The sequence below is a fragment of the Martes martes genome (genome assembly GCF_963455335.1).
Source record: "Martes martes genome assembly, chromosome: 6".
NCBI lineage: Eukaryota > Metazoa > Chordata > Mammalia > Carnivora > Mustelidae > Martes > Martes martes.
Genome location: NC_137893.1, coordinates 34497712 through 34518730, shown reverse-complemented (window position 1 = coordinate 34518730; position 21019 = coordinate 34497712).

The window sequence follows — 21019 nt, the reverse complement described above, 5'->3', positions numbered from 1 at the left end:
TACTACTTTTTTATTACTATTGATTACTTATTTAATGTTTGTTATTAGCTGCTTTTTGAATTTAGGTGCTCCCATGGTGGTTTTTTATATATTTACAATTATTATATCTTTCTGTTGTATGGTTCCCTTTATGATTATATGGAGTCCTTCTTTGTCTCTTGTTACAGTCTTTGTTTTGAAGTCTATTTTGTCCAATATAAGCATTGCTACTCCATGTTTCTTTTCACTTCCATCTGTGTGATGAATGATTTTCCATCCATTCACTTTCAATTTAAATGTGTCTTCAGGTCTGAAATGAGTATCTTGTAGGCAGCATATAGATGGGTCTTAATTTTTATCCATTCTGTCACCCTATGCTTTTGATTGGATCATTTTGCCCATTGACATTCAAAGTAGTTATTCATAGGTATTTATTACTCTTTTATGGTTGTGTTTATAGTTCTTCTCTGTTCCTTTCTTCTCTTGCTCTCTTCTCTCATGGCTTGTTGGTTCTTTAATGATATACTTGGATTCCTTTCTCTTTACTTTTTGCATATTATTACCACTTTTTGGTTTGTGGTTGCCATTAGGTTTATATATAACATCTTATTCATATAGCAGTCTATGTAAAAGTGATGGTCACTTAAGATTAAATCTATTCTAAAAGCACTAAGTTGTTACTACTCCTCTCCCCCTCCATGTTTTAGGTATATGGTGTCATACTTTACATGCTTTTATTTTGTGAATCCCATGTCTGATTTTTATAAATATACTGAATTTTAGTGCTTTTCTGCTTCCTACTTTTCTTACTTTTACTTATGTTCTTTCCTCTCCACTCAAAGAATCCCCTTTAACATTTCTTATAGGGCTAGGTTAGTGATAAATTCCTTTAAATTTTGTTTATCTGGAAAACTCTTTCTCTCCCCTTCTATTCTAAATGATAGCCTTGCTGGATAGAGTATTCTATGTTGAAGTATTTTTTGTTTGTTTGTTTTTCCCAATATTTTGAATATATCATATCACTTTCTTCTGGCCAGCAAAGTTTCTGCTGAAAAATCCACTGATAGTTTTATAGGGTTTCCTTTGTGTGTGACTGCTTTCTTTTCTATTGCTGCTTTAAAATTCTCTCTTTATCACTATTTTCTGCTATTTTAATTACTATGTGTTTTGGTGTGACCTCCTTGGGTTCATTTTGTGAGGGTCTCTCTGTGCCTTCTGTATCTGTATATCCATTTCCTACCCCAGATTCACAAATTTTCAGCTATTATTTCTTCAAATAAATTTTCTGTCGCCTATTCTCTCTCTTCTTTTGGGATCCCTGTAATGTGAATGTCATTACACTTGATGGTATTACTGAGCTTCCTTGATCCATATTCATTTTTCTTTTTTCTCTCTTTTGTTAAGTTTGATCGCTTTCCATTACTCTGTTCTCTGGGTCAGTGATCCACTCTTCTGGTTCCTCTAGTCTACTACTTATTTCCTCTAGTGTATTTTTAAATGTGGTTAATGAATTCTTTGTCTTTGGTTCTTTTTTGTTTTCTTTCTCTTTGTTGAGGGTCCTAGTGAGGTTCTTCACTCTTTTCTCAAGTCCAATGAGTATTTTTATAACTGTTACTTTAAATTTTCTATCTTGCACATTACTTATCTCCATTTCATTTAGCTCTTTTGCTGTGATTTTTTTCCCTGTTCTTTCATTTAAGATATATTCCTCTGTCTCCTCATTTTGATTAACTCTCTGTGTCTGTTTCCATGTATTAGGAAAGTCAGCTATGTCTCTTGCTCTTAAAAGTAATGGCCTTATAAAGAAAAGGTCCTGTAGTGCCCTACAGGGTAATGTCCCCCGTTCACCAGAAGCTGGTGCCTGAGGGGTGTCTATGTGTGTTACCTATACCCTACTATTGTAGTTGAGGCACTTTTGCCTACAGTCCAGTCATACAATGGCTCTTTGCCTGCTATGGGCAGAGTTTGGCCCCTGTATTAGTGGGCCAGTCTGGGGCCACTTTCAGCTTGACTTGGGTCAGACCAGACATTTGCCAGAGGTGCAGTAGTACCAAACCACAGGGCACTCTTCCTGTGTTGTCTCCTGAGAAGCTTTCATTGCTAGGCTGGGTCTGCAGTTACATATGTCTACACCCAACTTACTGCAAGAGCCACAGTCAGATGCGTGTGTGATTCTCTTCATCTCTCCGCAGGGCAGGAATCACTTTGGAGTGATTCTAGCTCTTATTGGATGTTTGCACAATGCCAGGCTTGTGATGCCACTTTGGATGGATTCCTGTCAAGATGTGTTGAAGGAACTTGATCCACAGGAGAACATGGGGGTGGAGCATCCTTTAGGAAGCTAGAAAGAGAGCGCTTGTGCTAGCTGGTTCTGGTAGGTGTCCACATATCTAGGGTGGGAGAGGGGAGGGAAGGGAAATAGTGCCCATCAGCTCTTTTGTTTTTGGAGAATTCTCCCAAAGATCACTGTCCCTCTAGCACATCCCCTGAGATTAATAGATATATCTTCCCATCTACCCTAGGCATTCTTCAAACTGCTTCTTCTATGCTCTATCTCAGCAGGACTATTGTGCTGTCTGTTTAAGGGCAGGGACTCAGTTTTTTATCATCCTCTGGCTCTCTCAGAGCCAAGGCAACTGATTTTTAAAGTTCCAGATGTTAAGCCCCACTGATTGTAAGAACTCAGAATACCAGGCTCCTCTGGTTTTCAAAACCAAATATTATGGGGATTCATCTGTAAGGGCCTGGTTAGCCAGAGGGAGCCATTTAGTTGTGAACTTAGATTGACCCTGCCCCTCCCAGAGGAACTTACTTGCAAAGCCCAGATACAAGGATGGGCCAGGCCAGGTGGAGACATCCAATCAGTAGGGCACACATATATTTACTATGGTAAATTGAAATTCAATTGGCCACCCATATTGCTGACCCAGCATGACTGTGCAGTTTTCCCTGTGTATTGCAATCCTATTGGCCACCTGTGTATAATCCAGGCTCAACCACCTCTTTAAAAGTTACTCTGTGAGGTTGGGGTAGGGTCGTCGTCGTCAGGGTCGTCATCATTGGGGTCGTCATCGGGGTCGTCATCGTTGTCGTCGCCTCTTGGAAGAGGGACAGCCTTGACCGGTCAGTTTGATTCTCGATGCTTGGCACAAAATAAAGCTTTGCTTAACCTTCGCTTTGCATCAGTCTCACTTTGATCACAGACCCATTATTGGGGGACCCTAACATTGGGGGCTCATCCGGGATCAAATGAGAGCTGAGCCAGCATCAGAATTTCTGGGAAAAGCCTCCAGAGGTAAGATCTTGGGATCTTGTCTGTCTGTCTGGTGACAGAGCTCCAGAGTATGGCCCACCGGGGAGAAGCTGGATGCAGCCATGCTCCCTAGGGCTGGAGTGGATGCAGGGACACCCCTTTCCTCCACTTGTAGATCGCCAGGGGGTTTGAGTCCCCCAGATGGTCAGGGGGTTCAAGTCCCCCTCGGCGGTCACCAGGGGTTTGAGTCCCCCTAGGTGGTCAGGGGGTTCGAGTCCCCCTAGGCAGTCACTGGGGGGTTTGAGTCCCCCTGGGCAGTCAGGGGCCTTTTGGGGGGTTTCAGTCCCCCTGGGTGGTCAGGGGCCTGCCAGGGGATTCGAGTCCCCCTGAGCAGTCAGGGGCCTGCTGGGAGGTTCGAGTCCCCCTAGGCAGTCTCTGGGGTTTCGAGTCCCTCTGGGCGGCCAGGAGTTTGAGTACCCTCTAGGTGGCGGGGGGCATTCAAGTCCCCCTAGGCAGTATCTGGGGGTTCGAGTCCCCCTGGGTGGTCTCTAGGGGTTTGAGCCCCCCAGGCGGTCTCCGGGGGTTTGAGTCCCCCTCGGCAGTCTCCGGGGGTTCAAGTCCCTCTGGGCGGCGAGGGGGTTCGAGTCCCCCTGGGTGGGCAGTCACCGGGGACCAAGAAAATCCCCACTGGTGGCAGATTCTGGATAAGGACCGCTTGGTCTGCAGTTGTCTTTGTGTTGTCTTTTTGTTGTCTGTTGTGTTGTTTGTTGTGATTGAAGGAATGGGGTAAGCAGAGAGTAAGGGGACTCTGACTTTCGTCTCTCCGTTCCTCATAATAGATGTGGGGCTTCTCCCTCACTCATTTCCTGTGTTAAGGGCTATAACTGAAGCCAACTGGGGTTAGTCTAACTCAAGACAGAGACTTTAGGGAATATTCCCAAGCAGCTGCCGAAACTCTCTTTGTTTCGGGGAATTCCTTGCCTTCTCTGGCCCAACGTGGATTGCCTGTCCCCTTCCCCTTGCTGGCAGGAAAGCATGGAGTCTGAAGTGGAATGGGCCCAGGTGGAACGTGAAATCTGCTAGCAAAGAGATGACTGAACTGATGGTTAATTGTCTATCTCAGGGTTTTAATGGGTAATTGTTAAAGTAGCTTTCAGAGTCTTTGGTAAACTGAAACTTTGAAGTTTTGTTTGGATGACAAATGGGATAAAATGCTAGAGCGCTGGTTGCTGGAACTGGTTTGTGCTTTTGAAATCTGTTGGTAAACATGTTTTGTGCTTAACTACTGTTGCAACTGTTCACAATTGGTTAATATTTAGTCTTCACTGGAGACTGAGATGTTTCTAAGAAAATGTAAATGGTTTTCTCTTTGCCTTCCCAGAATTGTAAATGCTGTAACTACTCCAGAGGTTCTATACATTTCCTAAAGTTTTAATGTTTTGATAAGGGTCATCACGTGATATTTAACCATATCTATTCTGAGTTGTTGTCACTTGTAATTGTTTTAATTCTCTTGTAAGATGAATTCCACCTTAAAGGAAATTCATATGGGAGACTTTCAGAACAAATACAGGTCTTTGATATGTTGAAATTCTGGAACTGAAATGAGTAAGAATTTCCAGAAGTAAAAGCTGCACTCGGACTAAACCAGAATTAGTACGGTGACTCAAGGTAAGAATGAGGCTCCAGGAGCTTTCCTAGAAAGACTTATTGAAGCCTGTAAAATGTATAGCCTGATCGATCCTGAGGCACCTAAAAATCAGAGGGCAGTGAACCTTGCTTTTACCAGTCAGTCAGCCCCAGATATAAGGAGGTAACTTCAGAAAATTGAAGGATCTGAAGGGAAGAATCTGACTGAGTTAGTGGGAATAGCAGAAAAGGTGTTTAACAACAGGGTTGCACAAGAGGATGAAAAACAGACAGAAAAACTGCTTAAGGTTTTGGCATTACATGAGGCAAGTAGGGGATGGTAAACAGAAGGAAAAGCCTAAGCACAGAGAAGGCAGGTGGGAAGACTTAGATTCAGATCAGTGTGCTTACTGTAAGGAAAAAGGACATTAGGGCCAGGGAGTGCCCCAAAAGGAAGATGGCAATGCTGGCCACAAGAGTAAAAATTAAAGTGGAGGGGAAATCAATTGATTTTTTGGTGGACTTGGGAGCCCAATTTTCATCCTGCATATCTTTAGCAAGGGAGTCTCAGCCCCTCTTTGCTTTTGAGTGGTCTGACCCATAGGAAGGATTCCAAGGCCAGCTCACCTGGACAAGACTTGCCCAAGGGTTCAAGAATTCACCCACTATCTTCAACGAGGCTCTACACGAGGATTTGCATGAGTACAGAACCTCCAACCTGGGAGTCAGTCTGTTACAGTATGTTGATGACTTGCTAATAGCCACTTAGGACTATGAGCCATGTTTGTGGGGGACGAGAGCTCTCTTACAGACTCTGCAGGAAAAAGAGTATCAGGTGTCAGCAAAGAAAGCTCAGCTCTGTCAGAACCATGCCACTTATCTAGGCTTTGATCTCCACAAGGGAGTGTGTTCACTGTCTGAGTCCAGGAAACAGGTGATCACCCGATACCCCCGCCCCACCACATCCCAACAAGTGAGGGAGTTTCTTGGGATGGTGGGCTACTGTAGGCTATGGATACCGCGGTTTGCAGAGATTGCCCGACCTCTCTATGAATTGGCAAAAGGGGGGGGGCTCACTATGATAGAGTGGACAGCTGAGGCAGAAGGAGCATTTTGGGAATTACAAACAGCCTTACTGAGTGCCCCAGCATTGGCCATCCCAGAAGCCCTTCCACTTATATGTGGATGAAAAAGCAGGGGTGGCCAAAGGAGTTTTTGACTCAGACTCTGGGGTCTTGGCAAAGGCCAGTAGCCTATCTTAGCAAGAAACTAGATCCAGCAGTGGCTGGGTTCCCCCTTTACCTCCACATAATTTCTGCCATGGCCCTCCTGGTCAAGAGTGCAAGTAAATTGACTTTGGGTCAAAATCTCATCTTGACCACCACCCACGCTCTCGAGGGCCTTCTCTGGACTCCACCAGACTGATGGATGATGAACATCTGAGTGACGGGGTATCAGGCCCTCCTCTTCAACGAACCAAGAGTGACCTTCCAGCCCCCAGTGGTGCTAAATCCAGCCACGCTGCTGCCAGAGGAGCTGGCTGACCACCCACATGACTGTGGGGAGGTCCTAACCCAAGTGACAGGAGTAAGGCCAGACCTCAAAAACATTCCCCTCCCAGATGCGGAGATGACTCTGTTCACAGACGGGAGTAGCTACATGGTCGATGGGAAGAGGTATGTGGGGGCTGCGGTGGTTTCCCCTAAGCAGGAACTCTGGACGGCAGCCCTGCCACACAGAACCTCTGTGCAAAAAACGGAGCTGATTGCACTCACCAAGGCACTGCAGATGGCCAAAGGTAAAACCGTCAACATCTATATGGACAGCAGGTAGACCTTTGCTATTCTCCATATACATGGGGCTATTTATAAAGAAAGGGGCCTATTAACAGCAGAAGAAAAAGGAATTAAAAACAGAGGAGAAATATTAGCTCTCCTCCGGGCCATTTGGGACCCAAAAGAGGTGGCTGGTATGCATTGCCCGGGGCACCAAAAATGGACTGATCTTATTTCAAAAGGAAACCAAATAGCAGATCAAGTCGCAAAGCAAGCAGCCCGAGAAATAGTGCAAGAGCTGGTTACACTCCCGGCTCCAGTCCCACCAGAAAAACCAAACTATTCAGAGGAAGATTTAAAGTATTTAAAAAATGGGTTAAATTAGACTATGAAGGGGATTGGGCTAAGACTAAAACAGGAAAGTTAATTCTTCCTTGAAGACTAGGTAAGAAGTTAGTAGACCAGATACATCAGGGTACTCATCTGGGGACAAGCAAACTCGAGGAGATTATAGGCAAGCAGTTCCAGGTTTCTAAATTAGGGTGTATGGTTCAGGATGCTGTTGATAGATGTGCTCAATGGCAGGCAGTTAATGTGGGAAGAACTAAAATGGGAAGAGGGAAAAGAGAAAGAGCTAAGAAACCAGGAATTTATTGGAAATAGATTTTACAGAAATGAAACCCAGAAAATATGGGCAGAAGTATATGTTAGTTTTTGTAGATACCTTTTCAGGCTAGGTAGAGGCTTTTTCCACCAAACATGAGACAGAGACGGAGGTGGAGGCACATCCTTAACAACCCAGGGACTTGGTTTGGATATGCCGCCACCAAGTGGGAAACTTGGAGCCGTGCTGGAAAGGACCATTTACTGTCATCCTGACCACCCCCACGGCAATAAAAGTAGAAAGCACCAGGGCCTGGATTCACGTGGGTCACGTCAAATGAGCTGAGGATGAGGACGCCCCCCAGAGATGGAAGCCGCAGCCGATGGACCCTGCTGACCATGGACTAAAGCTAAGACTCAAAAGACTATGAGTTCATTGTTGTCCTATTGTTACCTATTTGTGTAAGAGCTTCTGAGTCACCTCATAAGACAAAAAGTATAGGTAGGGAATTAGACAAACGGAATTAGGAAAAATGAAAAGGTTTTACAAAGCGGAGAATGGCTAACTCATCAGCTGACTGTGCACTAATGTCATTTGTACAAAAGAAAATTAGAGCAATAAAAATGTTAGTCTTACCCCTTACAATATAACCCCTTACAACAGGAGAACATAGAACTGGCTGAAAAGTCAAGGATTTGGCTAATTTCCAAAGAAAAGGGGGGAATGTAAGGGCCTAGTTAGCCAGAGGGAGTTTTTGGTTGTGAACTTAGATTGACCCTGCCCCTCCCAGAGGAACTTACTTGCAAAGCCCAGATACAAGGGTGGAGACATCCAATCATATATTTACTATATAATATATAATATATATATATTTACTATATAATATATATTACATTATATATAACATATATAATATATATTTACTATATAATATATACTATATACACTATATATACTATATATATACTATATACTATATAATATATATATTTACTATATAATATATAATATATATAAATATATAAATATATTTACATATATTTACTATGGTAAATTGAAATTCAATTGGCCACCTTTATTCCAACCTAGCATGACTGTGCAGTTTTCCCTGTGTATTGCAATCCCATTAGCCACCTGTGTATAAGCCAGGTTCAACCACCTCTATAAAAGTTAGTCTGTGAGGCTGGGGTAGGGTCGTCATCATCGTCATCGCCTCTTGGAAGAGAGACAGCCCTGACCGGTCAGTATGATTCTCGATGCTTGGCGCGAAATAAATCTTTGCTTGACCTTTGCTTTGCATCAGTCTTGCTCCTTTGATCACAGACCCATTATTGAGGGACCCTAACACATTTTTCTAATATGGGCCCCTCATGCCTAGGGTACCTATTATGGGGTCTACTCCTCTTCCCTCTCCACTCCCACAGCATCTCTCCTTCATACAGACAGTTCCTCATGTCTGTTTACCTTCTAACTGCACCCTTCCTCCCACTTCAGTGTTGCTACATTTAGCTGTGGAGAGTCTGTTCTGCCAGTTTTCAGCCCATTTCCTAGGTATTTACACTGAAATAGATGTTATCTAGTTGTATTCATAAGTCGAGGTGAGCTTAGGATCCTCCTACTCTGCCATCTTTCAGAGAAGTCTGAGGCCATGTTTTCTGAATCTCTGATGGGGATTCAGAGAATGGGCAGAGGAGGAAATGAGGAGAGCTTAAGGAATAGCAAATAAGTCCATTTACATATTGAACCAGGAGCAGAATGTGTTCCTGTGATTTAACGTTTTCTTCATGGTTTTGAAAAGAAAGGCATATATTTCAAAAAAAAAAAAAAAAAGCTGGTGTTTGTGTTGGCAGAGGATGGGATGGAAGAAGGAATTTATGTAGGAATGTTGGTGACTTTCTGAGCTTTTCAAGCTGCTTAATAAACGCAAATAAAGGTTTGCATTTTTTCCAAATTACTTCAGTTTCTTAGGCCTGGTTTATTAGCAATAGAATACACAAGAACCAGGGAGTAAACTGGGGAACCTCAATCTAATCAGAGAGTCAGAAGACTCCTCACTGAGATTTTGGCATCTAAATTCAAATTTAAAGATGTGTATCCAGCAGTAGACAGAGATCTCAGGGAAAGGGATCAGCATTTTAAAAGCCCCTATAAAAAGTCTGTAAGGAACCTCAAATTAAGCAAAATAAATGTAGTCTGCTAAAATACTCAGAGATGTATCAACAAGTTCTAGTTGAAGGAAATACGGTTTAGGAAGTTGCAGGACAGCGGGCCATGATATATAACTTACAGACATGGGTTTAGCATATAGATTAGATTTGAGGCTATAAACCCAGGCCTAGAAAAGGATCTGAAACTTGGCTTTCCTTAAGGAAAAAAAAAAAAAAAAAAAAAAATATATATATATATATATATATATAATGTTCATGACTTGGGACACTCAATATTGTTCAGATATCAATTCTTCCCCATTTGATCTATTGATTAAATGCAATTCCAATCAAAATCCCAGCAAGATATTTTGTAGATATAGACAAGCTGATCCCAAACTTCATATAGAAAGGCAAAGACTTAGAATATCTAACATAATATGGAAGAAGCAGAAAACATTGTAGAACTCACACTTCTCTATTTTCAAGATTTACTACAAAACTACCATAATCAAGACATTATCATATTAGTCAAAGAAGGATGCATAGATCAATAGAATAGAATAGAGAAACAAAAAATAGACCTACAAAAACAGTAAACTGGTTTTCAACAAATGTGCAAGGGCAATTCATGAAGAAAGCATAGTCTTTTCAACAAATAATGCTGGAACATTTGGACTTCCATATGCAAAATGGTGAACATAGACACAGACCTTTCACCTTTCACAAAAAGTTAACCCAAAATAGATCATAGATCTAAGTGTAAAATGCAAAATTTTAAAACTTCATTGACAAAATGAGAGAAAATCTATGTTACTTTGTCTTTTGTGATCAGTTTTTAGATACAACATTAAAAGCATGATCCATGAAAAAAATGATAAATGTCAAACTTTAAAACTTCTGGACATCAAATCACATACACAACAGTGAAAAGGCAACCATGTTTAAATTGGTAAGTTTTATGCAATGTGTATCTTACCACAATTAAAAATAATTTTAAAAATTAAAAACTTCTGTGAAAGACATTGTTACAAGCATAAAAAGACAAGCAAGAGACTCAGAGAAAACATTTGCAAAACATGTATCTGATAAAGACTTTTATCTAAATATACAAAGGATTCTTAAAACTCAACAATAAGAAAATCAACAACCTATTTTTTTTAAAGATTTTATTTATTTGGGGCACCTGGGTGGCTCAGTGGGTTAAAGCCTCTGCCTTTGGCTCGGGTCGTGATCTCAGGGTCCTGGGATCGAGCCCCGCGTCGGGCTCTCTGCTCAGTGGGGAGCCTGCTTCCCTTCCTCTCTCTCTGCCTGCCTCTCAGCCTACTTGTGATCTCTGTCAAATAAATAAAATCTTTTTTTAAAGATCTTTAAAAAAAAGATTTTATTTATTTATTTGATAGAGAGAGATCACAAGTAGGCAGAGAGGCAGGCAAAGGAGAGGAGGAAGCAAGCTCCCTGCTGAGCAGAGAGCCAGATGCAGGGCTTGATCCCAGGACCCTGAGATCATGACCTGAGCTGAAGGCAGAGGCTTAACCCACTGAGCCACCCAGGTGCCTCAACAACCTAATTTTTAAAAGAGCAAAAGAAATGAATAGGCACCTCAGAAAAGAAGATATACAGCTGGCAAATAAGCATATGAGAAGATTCTCAATGGCATGTCATTTAAGGTAATGCAAATCAAAACAAAGAGATGTTGCTATGTACCTTTAGAAAGGCTAAAATCCAAAACATTTGAAATAGCAGTTACTGGCAAGGATATGGAGCAACAGGAACTGTATTATGCATTGCCACTGGGAATGTAAAACCCTATAGTCACTTTGGAAGACAGCTTGGAGGGTTCTTACAAAACTGACCAGAATCTTACAACATCATCCCACAATCCCTCTCCTAGGCTGTTTACCCAACTGACTTGAAAACTATGCCTACATGGGAACTACAAAAACTCCAGACTGATTTGGAGACAGACAACCTGCCTGGGCCATCAGTAGGAGGAATTATTCTGCACCAAACAAAACCAAAGCTCTTATCTTGTATAAAAATAATATCCAAATTCACAATATCTATGAGGTGCTGAAACCTTGAACAAGAAACTAGTATATAGTGCCAAACTGGTTGACCCAATAGGGTTCTGGTATCAGTGAAACTGAAACACGGGCACTCATAAAATCCAAGAAATTCCCAGATCTTTTAGGGGAAAAAACTCCCAATAGAGACAAACTCAGAAAAACTCATAAATGGATAATTCATACTTCATACTAAAGAAATAGAGATCAAACAGATAGAAAGAGATTTTAAAATGTGTTTAAAATATTCAGAGATCAAGGAAGCAAGAGAACCCCTGAAGAATAAAGATTTTATGAGGAGAAAAAAAAAAAAAACCACACAGATGTATTTGAAAAGAATCAAATGGAGATTCTGGAAATAAAAATAGTCAATGAAATTTTTAAAAAATTAATAGATATTTTAAACAGCAGGCCTTCTAAGAAACCAAATGAAAGCAGTTAAGAACGGAGAATGTCTGCTGCATTAACCCAGCAGAGAAGATGACTGCTTGAATCAGACAATGGCAGTGAGAGTAGAAGTAAATGGAGAAATTTAAGACTTTGAAAGGAGAATCAACAAGATTTGGTAACGAATACACTAGCCTCCCAATACATCCCTTCCTGACTTAGAAGAGAGGCATCCTGGCTGTGGTTGGAGCTGATGTGGAAGCTTCTTCATGCCTAGCTTGTGGTAAGCACTCATTGATACTATTCATCGTGTTGTGGTGGTGGTTGTCATTTTACTATTATTACCATGAAAGTTGATCAGCTGTGGTTGAAAGGTAAAGAAGGAGGCAGTGAGCCCCCTTCTAGGGAACATGGAGGCTGTCTTCTGTTGCTTTCTGTTGTCCAAATATTTTGAGGGACAGCTTGGCACTACAGAGCTGCCCTGCCTCAGTCACATTGCAAAAAAAAGAATAGACCGACTGAAATATAAAATAAACCTGATACCTCAGAAAACATACATCATTGTATGTAATCATGTACTACCTGATTAAATATGCAACCAAGTCAGCAGCAGAGAGACAAGGTTATTAAATCAGTGAGGCTGGTGCAGCAGCAGTGAAGAGCAACAAAAGGCCATCATCACTTCAGGATGCTGACACAATTTAAAAAATTCAAAAAGCACATCAAAAAAAAAAAGTTGTAACAAAATTAAAGACATGCAGTTTTAAAGATTTCTTTTAAAAAATATGCAGATGTGATTTTTGTGGAAAAAATTCTCATCAATGGAAGAAATAACTTTTATGGGAATATGCAATGCTCAACAACGTGCAGTAAACCAAGCACACTCTTGCATTACTGGAAGAATAATAACGTGTATGGCTGTAAGACATTGTCAGCAAGTTTTAAGAGGCCGAAGAATGTTTATGCTTTTTAGGGTAATAATTCAACTCCCAAGAATTTACGCAAAGGAAATTGTAGCAATGAAGAAATATATGCATTGTTTATAATAGTAAAAACACTGGATACAATCTAAGCAGTCAATCAAAAAGTAGTGGTTATAATACAAGGTACAGTCATTTTAGACTATTACATGGCCATAAAAATCTGTTAATAAGCAATTTTTAATAAGTAATATGCTGATTATTCTCCGTTTGCTCCCCATTCTGCCAGAGATATTCTTCCTTGGTTTTTCATTCCTTTCCTTGATTTGTTCTCTGAGAAGTTGACTACTACAGACTGCATCATATAGATTCCTTGTCACTTCAGTTTCCACTGAGCTCTAGAAAAATATGATGTCTTTCCTTTGTCCTTGAGGCCCGATAGCTTCCTATTGTGGCTAGCCTCTGATGCCCACCATCCTTTGTCCTTAATCTTAACCACACTTCTGTATAGAGTCTCTTCATGAAAGTCTCTTCATTAAAACCTTCTTAGTAAATTCCATATCCAGACTGAGAAGCATATGAACTCTAATGTCATGAACTGCATAATCTATGTAATCTAGTGTGAAAATACAGAGAAACATATGAACATGTGGAAAGAAGCTTCTTCTGAATAGTATAAATGATTCTTTTCTTTCATCTGTTTTCTACTTCTTAATATTTTTACAATAAATAAATTACATGCAATTTGTTATTTCAAGTAATTATTATTAAAATTGCCAATAATTCTTTTACAGTAAACAACTCTAAAAATTAGATGAACATATTTTAAATATACCTCTTTTTTTTTTTAAGATTTTATTTATTTATTTGACAGACAGAGCTCACAAGTAGGCAGAGAGGCAGGCAGAGAGAAGGAGGGGGAAGCAGGCTCACCGCTGAGCAGAGAGCCCGACGCTCGATCCCAGGACCCTGGGATCATGACCTGAGCCGAAGGCAGAGGCTTTAACCACTGAGCTACCCAGGCGCCCCTACACCTCTTTTAAAAGTGACTTAAGCTGGCTTTCTTTTGACCTTCAATAGATTTCCAATAGTTCACTGTTCTTTTATAGAAAGATTCCAAGTCCTGGTGTCCACATCAAAATATATTGCCAGAAATTACTCTTATTTTTCACTTTTGACTGGGGCATTTTAATTCTTGAAAGGGGAAGAGGTGATATCTTATTTTATCTCGCTTCTTCGGGGATAGGAACTTAAGTTCTTGCCACTGAAGCATTTTCATCACATCTAACTAGACAAGCTTCCCTGTACTCTTCACTTTCTTGGTTTTTAGAGAACTCAAATAATGTACCTCTGCCATCCTCATCCTTGCTGTTGCTGTTGTTACTCACTTTTTTTAAGATTTTATGTATTTATGTGACAGAGAGAAACACAGCGAGAGAGGGAACACAAGCAAAAGGAGTGGAAGAGGGAGAAGCAGAGCCCTACATGAGGCTCAATTCCAGGACCCTGTGATCATGACCGGAGCCAAAGGCAGACACTTAACAACTGAGCCACCCAAGCACCCCATTACTCACTTTCTTCTTAGGAATATGGAGTGTTTTTCCTGACCAGAAGCATAGGAAGAATAACTAGACACCCTCCAGCATCCTATTTTCTCCTGCAGCCAGCCTCCTGGAGACTGTTAGCCTTCCTATGCTCTTTTATGCTGGAAGTGGTAGAGGAGGCAGCTCTGGTGAGTGTGACGAAAGGAGATCTACCCCAAGCCCAGTGTTTTCTGTAAATGGATGAATTGACCCAAATCCTGGGATACAGGTGGCAGGCCCATTTGACTAATGGACCTAAAGCCACAATCTGCATCCTGGCCTCTAGTAGTGACAAAGGCAGTATTTTGCCTGACATAGTTACATATTTGGTTTATTTCACAATTTATTTAGTAATTATATGCATTAGAGAAATGTTATTTGCTGGTGGCCTCCTCAGAAACTGCAAGACATAGTTCTTTTGCAGTCATATATATATATATATGACATATATATATATGTCATATATACACACACACACATATATGAATGATATATATATATGATATATATCTTTTACTTAATGGTCAAGCTTATATATAAGCTTATATATATCATATATATATGATATATATCTTTTTTTTAATGGTCAAGCTTTCTGGTTGGTTTCAGTTTTGCTATGTGTTGTCATAATTTGGATGCCAGAGGACTTCACATCATTCTTAAATAGTCCATCATAACTTCATAGAGAATTCAGAAGGTCAAACAGCAAAAAAGAGAGTGAAGATCATTTGGAGAGCCGGTAACTTTCAAACCTCCAGAGTATGAATGCCGTTATTGAGCTTTATGTAGATGTTCCCTTTCCTCTTATCATTTTACCCCTGGATTCCCAAAAATGTTGGCAAAATAAGTATTCTATATTATTCTTCTTAAAACTTTATTTTTTGACACGACTCAGTAATACCTCTTAGGAGTTAGGTAATCAGGCTACCCTAATATAATAGCTATTTCTTCTAAATACCAAGATAGTAAATTAGAGGCATGACTGCCTTTCAGCTTCCCATATCTTAAGCATTAGTCATTCAAATAATGTTGAAATCTTTTGTAGTAATTGTATTAATTCCACTTGAATAGATCTTCATTTCATGAGTCACTGTGCACCCTTATTTTCTTCTTAAATAAAATAATTTTAATGAAATAACTTTGTGTCAATTTAGATTTTATTGTTATTATTAATGCTACATTTTAATGTTACATTCATTATGTGATCTGTTAATAAAAATCTACTACAGTCAGGTCATTAATCCATTTCTTTCAGAGTTTATGAAAAAACTGATATACTTGCTTGACAGTTTGGCAGCAAGTGATCATTTAGTGTAAGACATACTTTACACCATATGATGAAGCATGATCATTCAGCTTGTGTGGAATGGATGAAAAATTGTTCATTAATCCCATAAAAGTGTATTGAGTACTTACCATGTGTCAAGCACTGTGCTAGTTACTGGACCCTAAAAGAAAAATTATACAAATGATATACATGAATAGAGTGATCACACAAATAATTATATAATGATAAATTATGAAAATGCAATAAATAAAAATGTATAATATGACCAGGGTTGTCAGGAAAATGTGGGAAAACTTGATAGATAGTGTAATGATCCTTTTGCCTTACAGTTAATAGAAATTTTCAACCTCTAAAATTTACTTCTTGTCTCTAAGTTGAATCACCATAGAAACTTAAACTTTTTTTTTTTTAAGACTTTAATTATTTACTTGACAAACAGAGAGAGACAGCGAGAGAGGGAACACAAGCAGGGGGAGTGGGAGAGGGAGAGGCAGGCTCCCTGCTGAGCAGAGCCCAATGTGGGGCTCCAATCCCAGGATGCTGGGATCATGACCTGAGCAGAAGGCAGCCACTTTACTACTGAGCCACCCAGGCTTTCCAGAACTTACAACTTTTTTAAAGATTTATTTATTTTAGAGAGAGAGAGAGAGCAAGCATGGGTGCACAAAAGCAGGGGGAGGCGCAGAGAGAAAATCAAGCAAACTCTGTGCTGAGTGCAGAACATGAAGTGGGGATCGATCCCATGACCCTGAGATCATGACCTGTGCTGAAATCAAGAGTTGGAGGCTCAACAAACTGAGTCACCCAGGCACCCCAGAACTTGCAATTTTTATAATCAACTCTTTCATTAAAATTCACCCAAAGACAATTATATGAGAAAAACATTTCTTTCAATGTTATAGACATTACAATCCAGATAGCAGGACACCTGAACTGCATATATAACCCTTCCAAACTCCAAAAGGAGCATTAGGAAAGTAACTTTGCCTCTGTGGGCCCCAGTTGGTCATCGCAAAATGAAGTGTTGCCAAGGTCATCTCAAGGACCACACCAATCTAAATTCTCAGATCTGTAACTTCTGAGAAATATTCCCTATGACTACAGAATATGTCTGTGCCTGTCATATACAGATTACCTGTTATATAGAAGACACAGTAGTGTCAATGGTAAGTGAAAATACAGAAGTGGATCCCTTTAGTCCTTCATTAATATATCACTATATAGAACTACTACTTGAGATGAAAACAGCAATTGCTTCCTGTTGTGAATATAGCAGTTGATTTTCCTGGTAGATAGGTTCCCAAGGGCACATCTGTTCTTTAATGGAAGATGGGATGACACACACTAAATAATGACTGGAAGCTAAATTAAATTGATTCATATATACATAGTAGCCACCAAGATTTTCCTCTTCCTCCAAAGTAGTGTAATACTGGCTATGCATACTTGTAGAAACATTCCATTTCCTTGAAACACAAAGAACATCAGTAACTACCTTTTTAATGTCTTTCTTTCCCACTAGACATAGTATCTTACTCACTTCTGCATTAGTTTTCAATGCACTAACAAACAACCAAAATTCGAGTCTGACAAGAAAAAATCTATTTCTTCTTCATGATTTTGTGTGGGCTTGAGCCAACTGGACTCAACTAGGCTTGGCTAAGCATAACTCCAAGTTGTTGAGTTTATGTTTCCTCCACAGGTTTCTCATTCTGGAACCAAGACTGAAGAAACACTGACTTTATGCAGTATGGTTTTATAACAAATGACAATAGTGTAAGAGGAAACAAACAATAAGTTCTTAAGCCTTATTTAAGAATGGTCACACTCTGTCTTCTGCCTGCATCTCATTGGTCAAAGAAATCTCATGGACAAGAGCAGTATCAATGGAATGGGGAAGGATCTCTGCCCACATAATGGGGAGAGGAGGAGGAATTAGTGAACAATAATAAAGTCCACGACAGCTGCCCTATGCTTCACCACATAGCACAGCTCATGGCACACAGTAGATATTTAACGTTTTTGAGGAATTCATAAATTTTTGAGGAATTCATAAAATTTGATAATATGTCATTCATCTTCCCAAAATAGTCATAATCTCTTATCTATCTTTGTAATACAAATACATTTTTCATTTCATGTGATAATAGTACTTTATTTAATGCTTTAACTTTCCCCAGATTCATCATTGCCAAGGGAACAATTTGTCACCATATCCCTAGTTCCAAGTCCAGTGGCCTTCGTATAGTACAATAAGTATTTTTTAGATGAACAAAAAAATAAAGGGATGAATGAGTTCATGAGCCAGATGCTCTGTTTTTGTTTGCTTTTGTTTATGTTTGTTTTTGAAGAGATTTTTTTGTTGGATTCATTTACAAATATAAAGCTAAATTTGACATCTAGTGAGTGGTGAATCCTAAGGTGTTCTAGAATTACCTTTATAAAAATCAAGAAAGTAAATACTCCCTTTTTGTGAACTCTACTTAAATGTTATGGTGTGCTACTTGAAATTGGTTTTGAAAGCCAAATATACCCTACTGAGATTATATGGGCACCATGGAATTGGTCCTACAGACTGGTGAATTTCAAACCTCATACTTTAAGGATGACTGTCATTATCTTACATTTACTGCTCACTATCTCATGGAAGTATTTTGTCTTTATGTATTTGCCACTGCTTTTCAGTAAAAAAAAAAAAAAAAAAAAAAAAATTTTTTTTCAAGTATCTATTATATCCAAACCTCTGATACACAAGATATATAAGAAACAGGGTTTTTTGGTTTTGTTTTTGTTTGTTCAGGGTTTGCTATATGTTTGAGTAGATATACTGTGTTTCAAAATAGCTGCAGTAATATATGTGAGTACCAAATGAGTAAAACATAAACCCATAGGAATTTAGATAAAGGAGATAAGGCCTTGTGAGAATGATTAGGAAAACCTCATGGACAAAATACATTGCAATTAAACCTAAGAAAATGAGTAGGATTTCCATAAGTGAACTAGTATTCCCAGAAGAAAGAATACAATAAGTAAAAAGAGCAAAAGATATAACCCAGCAACATCAAGAAAGTCAGAGTTAAGGCTGTGTAGGAAAATAACTAGAGATAAGGCTGGAAAAATAAGTAGAGAACAGGTTGTGAATGAAGACATAAAATGATGAGCTAAGGAATTCCAATTTCATTTTGTAAGTACTATAGACTCGTTGACATTTTTCACAAGGGAATGTATCACAGCGAACATTTATTTTTAGGACTATTAATTTGGCAATACTATAGACAACAGATTTGGGGAGCACTAGCACAAAGGCAATTTAGGGGAAACTTTCCGTCATCAAGGTATGAGGTAATCACACCTAAATGAAGATAGATGTCTATAATGTAAGAAAGGACTAATTAGTAAATACAAAGTCAGATGTACTGGGATTAAACAAAGAGCAGTATGGCATAGTTCCATTCATGGCCCAGGAATTCAGATTAGAGAACACTGGGGCAAAAGTACTGAAAGAATATCAAGTTGGGCTAAGAGCTCAATCTAAAAATAGAAACAAGGGCAAAGGCAAGGGCTGGTTATTCCTGAGATAGGCATGATTCCTAAGGTATGAACAAATCCAGGAAACTTGGCTCAGGATGTGAACATTATTCACCAGAGTTCAAACTGAATGGGGCATCTAGAGTGTGGAATTTAGAAAAGAGAAGCTATATGTTCATTTAAAAAAAAAAACAGCTAACAATGGACAAAATTTATTAAGTGAATAAATTGAACTAATGTTGACTCTTCTGGCCCAATCTAAAAGGAATTTTTCTCATTGGGAAGTATGAACAATTAAAAATGGTGTTTGTAGAAGCCACGGGATTGTAATGTTCACTGTTGTCATGCAGTACAGGTTGAACACAGACATGCACCTGAGCATCAGAACTAGAAGCAGAAGGGACAAGATGATGGTGATTCACTTCAGGGAAGTGCGACTTACATGGTCCATACTGAAAATTTGTGATTTCTTATCAAGTGAAGAATAATTTGCATGGTCTTTGAGAACCAGCCACTTACTCTTCATCAAAGAAAGGAGGGTTTCATATCCTAAATCTTATTCAGATTATGGAATTTTGAATTTTCTCTTTCTTACTCTAGCAAATTTTTCTGTAGTAAGATTTCTAACATGAAGTAGCAAACATACCAATGAGCCTAGATACACAGAGAAGCAGAGAGAAGAGTGCTATGGTGGTATGGGGGGGGTGGTGATTGGAAAGAAGAAGAGGAGGAGGGGGAGGTAGAAGAGGACTAAGGAGTAGGAGGAGGATGAAGAAGAAGATGAAGTAGGAAAAGAGAGAGGGGAGAGTTTTTGTATTAGGTTAAACTGAAATCACTAATCAAGGTATAATAAAAACACGATTTGTAAATGTAAAGACTATAAGGTATAGTTCCTTCTTAAAATGACATTTTAAAAATATTTTTATTGTTTATGGATTATTATATTGCCATGTAGAATATTATCAAGTGATGAATTTTTTCATCTGTGAATATATTCATTTGTATGATTCATAGCCCCAGTATACAGAAGCCTGACTTGTATGTCACTGAGGGGAGATTTTAGATGTAGCACTATGCCTTTGCTCCTTGAAAACTTGTCAACAGATACTGAAAATAATCATGTATGTTCTACTTGCTTCTGAGTACCAGGATATCAAAAATAAGATTTCTTCTTGCTAACTGAAATTCTTCAGTGTATAAGATCTAATGACGCAAGATGTAGTGCCAAGATAAACCATTTATTATTAATTGATCACGGAACTACCAAAAAAGCAAAATGCAACAATGGCTATAGGTTTCAAATATGTAGGCATCCACCAGATGTCTAATGCAAATGAAATCAGCACAGTACATCTGTGGTCATCATCAACACATCCTTCTTTCTGAATTGAAATTCTCACTCATCTCTCATTCCCCACACCTACCCAAACTCCAAAACTCTTTTTACTTGTAATCATGTTTATCATTTGGACTTTTTCTGTCAAGATTCTTAATTCTATAAATCTCTTCCACTTTGGTCTCTCTTTTGGTTTTGTTTTCCCAAACATGAGAAAGAGCAGTCATGCATGAGAAAGAAATTTAGGAAATACACCAATTTCAAGATTGAATTGTTGCTTTCTTTCCTCTCCACCCCAACCTTAAAGCTCACCAGCAGCATTATTGCTTCACAAATAGGAGTTCAAAAGCAAAAACATACTGAGTATGATTGTAAATCGACAGAGAAAAATCTAATAAACTCCACCCAGTTGAAACTGTCATCTCCTAAAATGGTCATCTGAGTCAGAATCTCTTTTGGAATTTATTAAAAATACAGATTCTTTGGGATCTACTCCCACTGAGATTCTGATTCAGTAGGTCTGG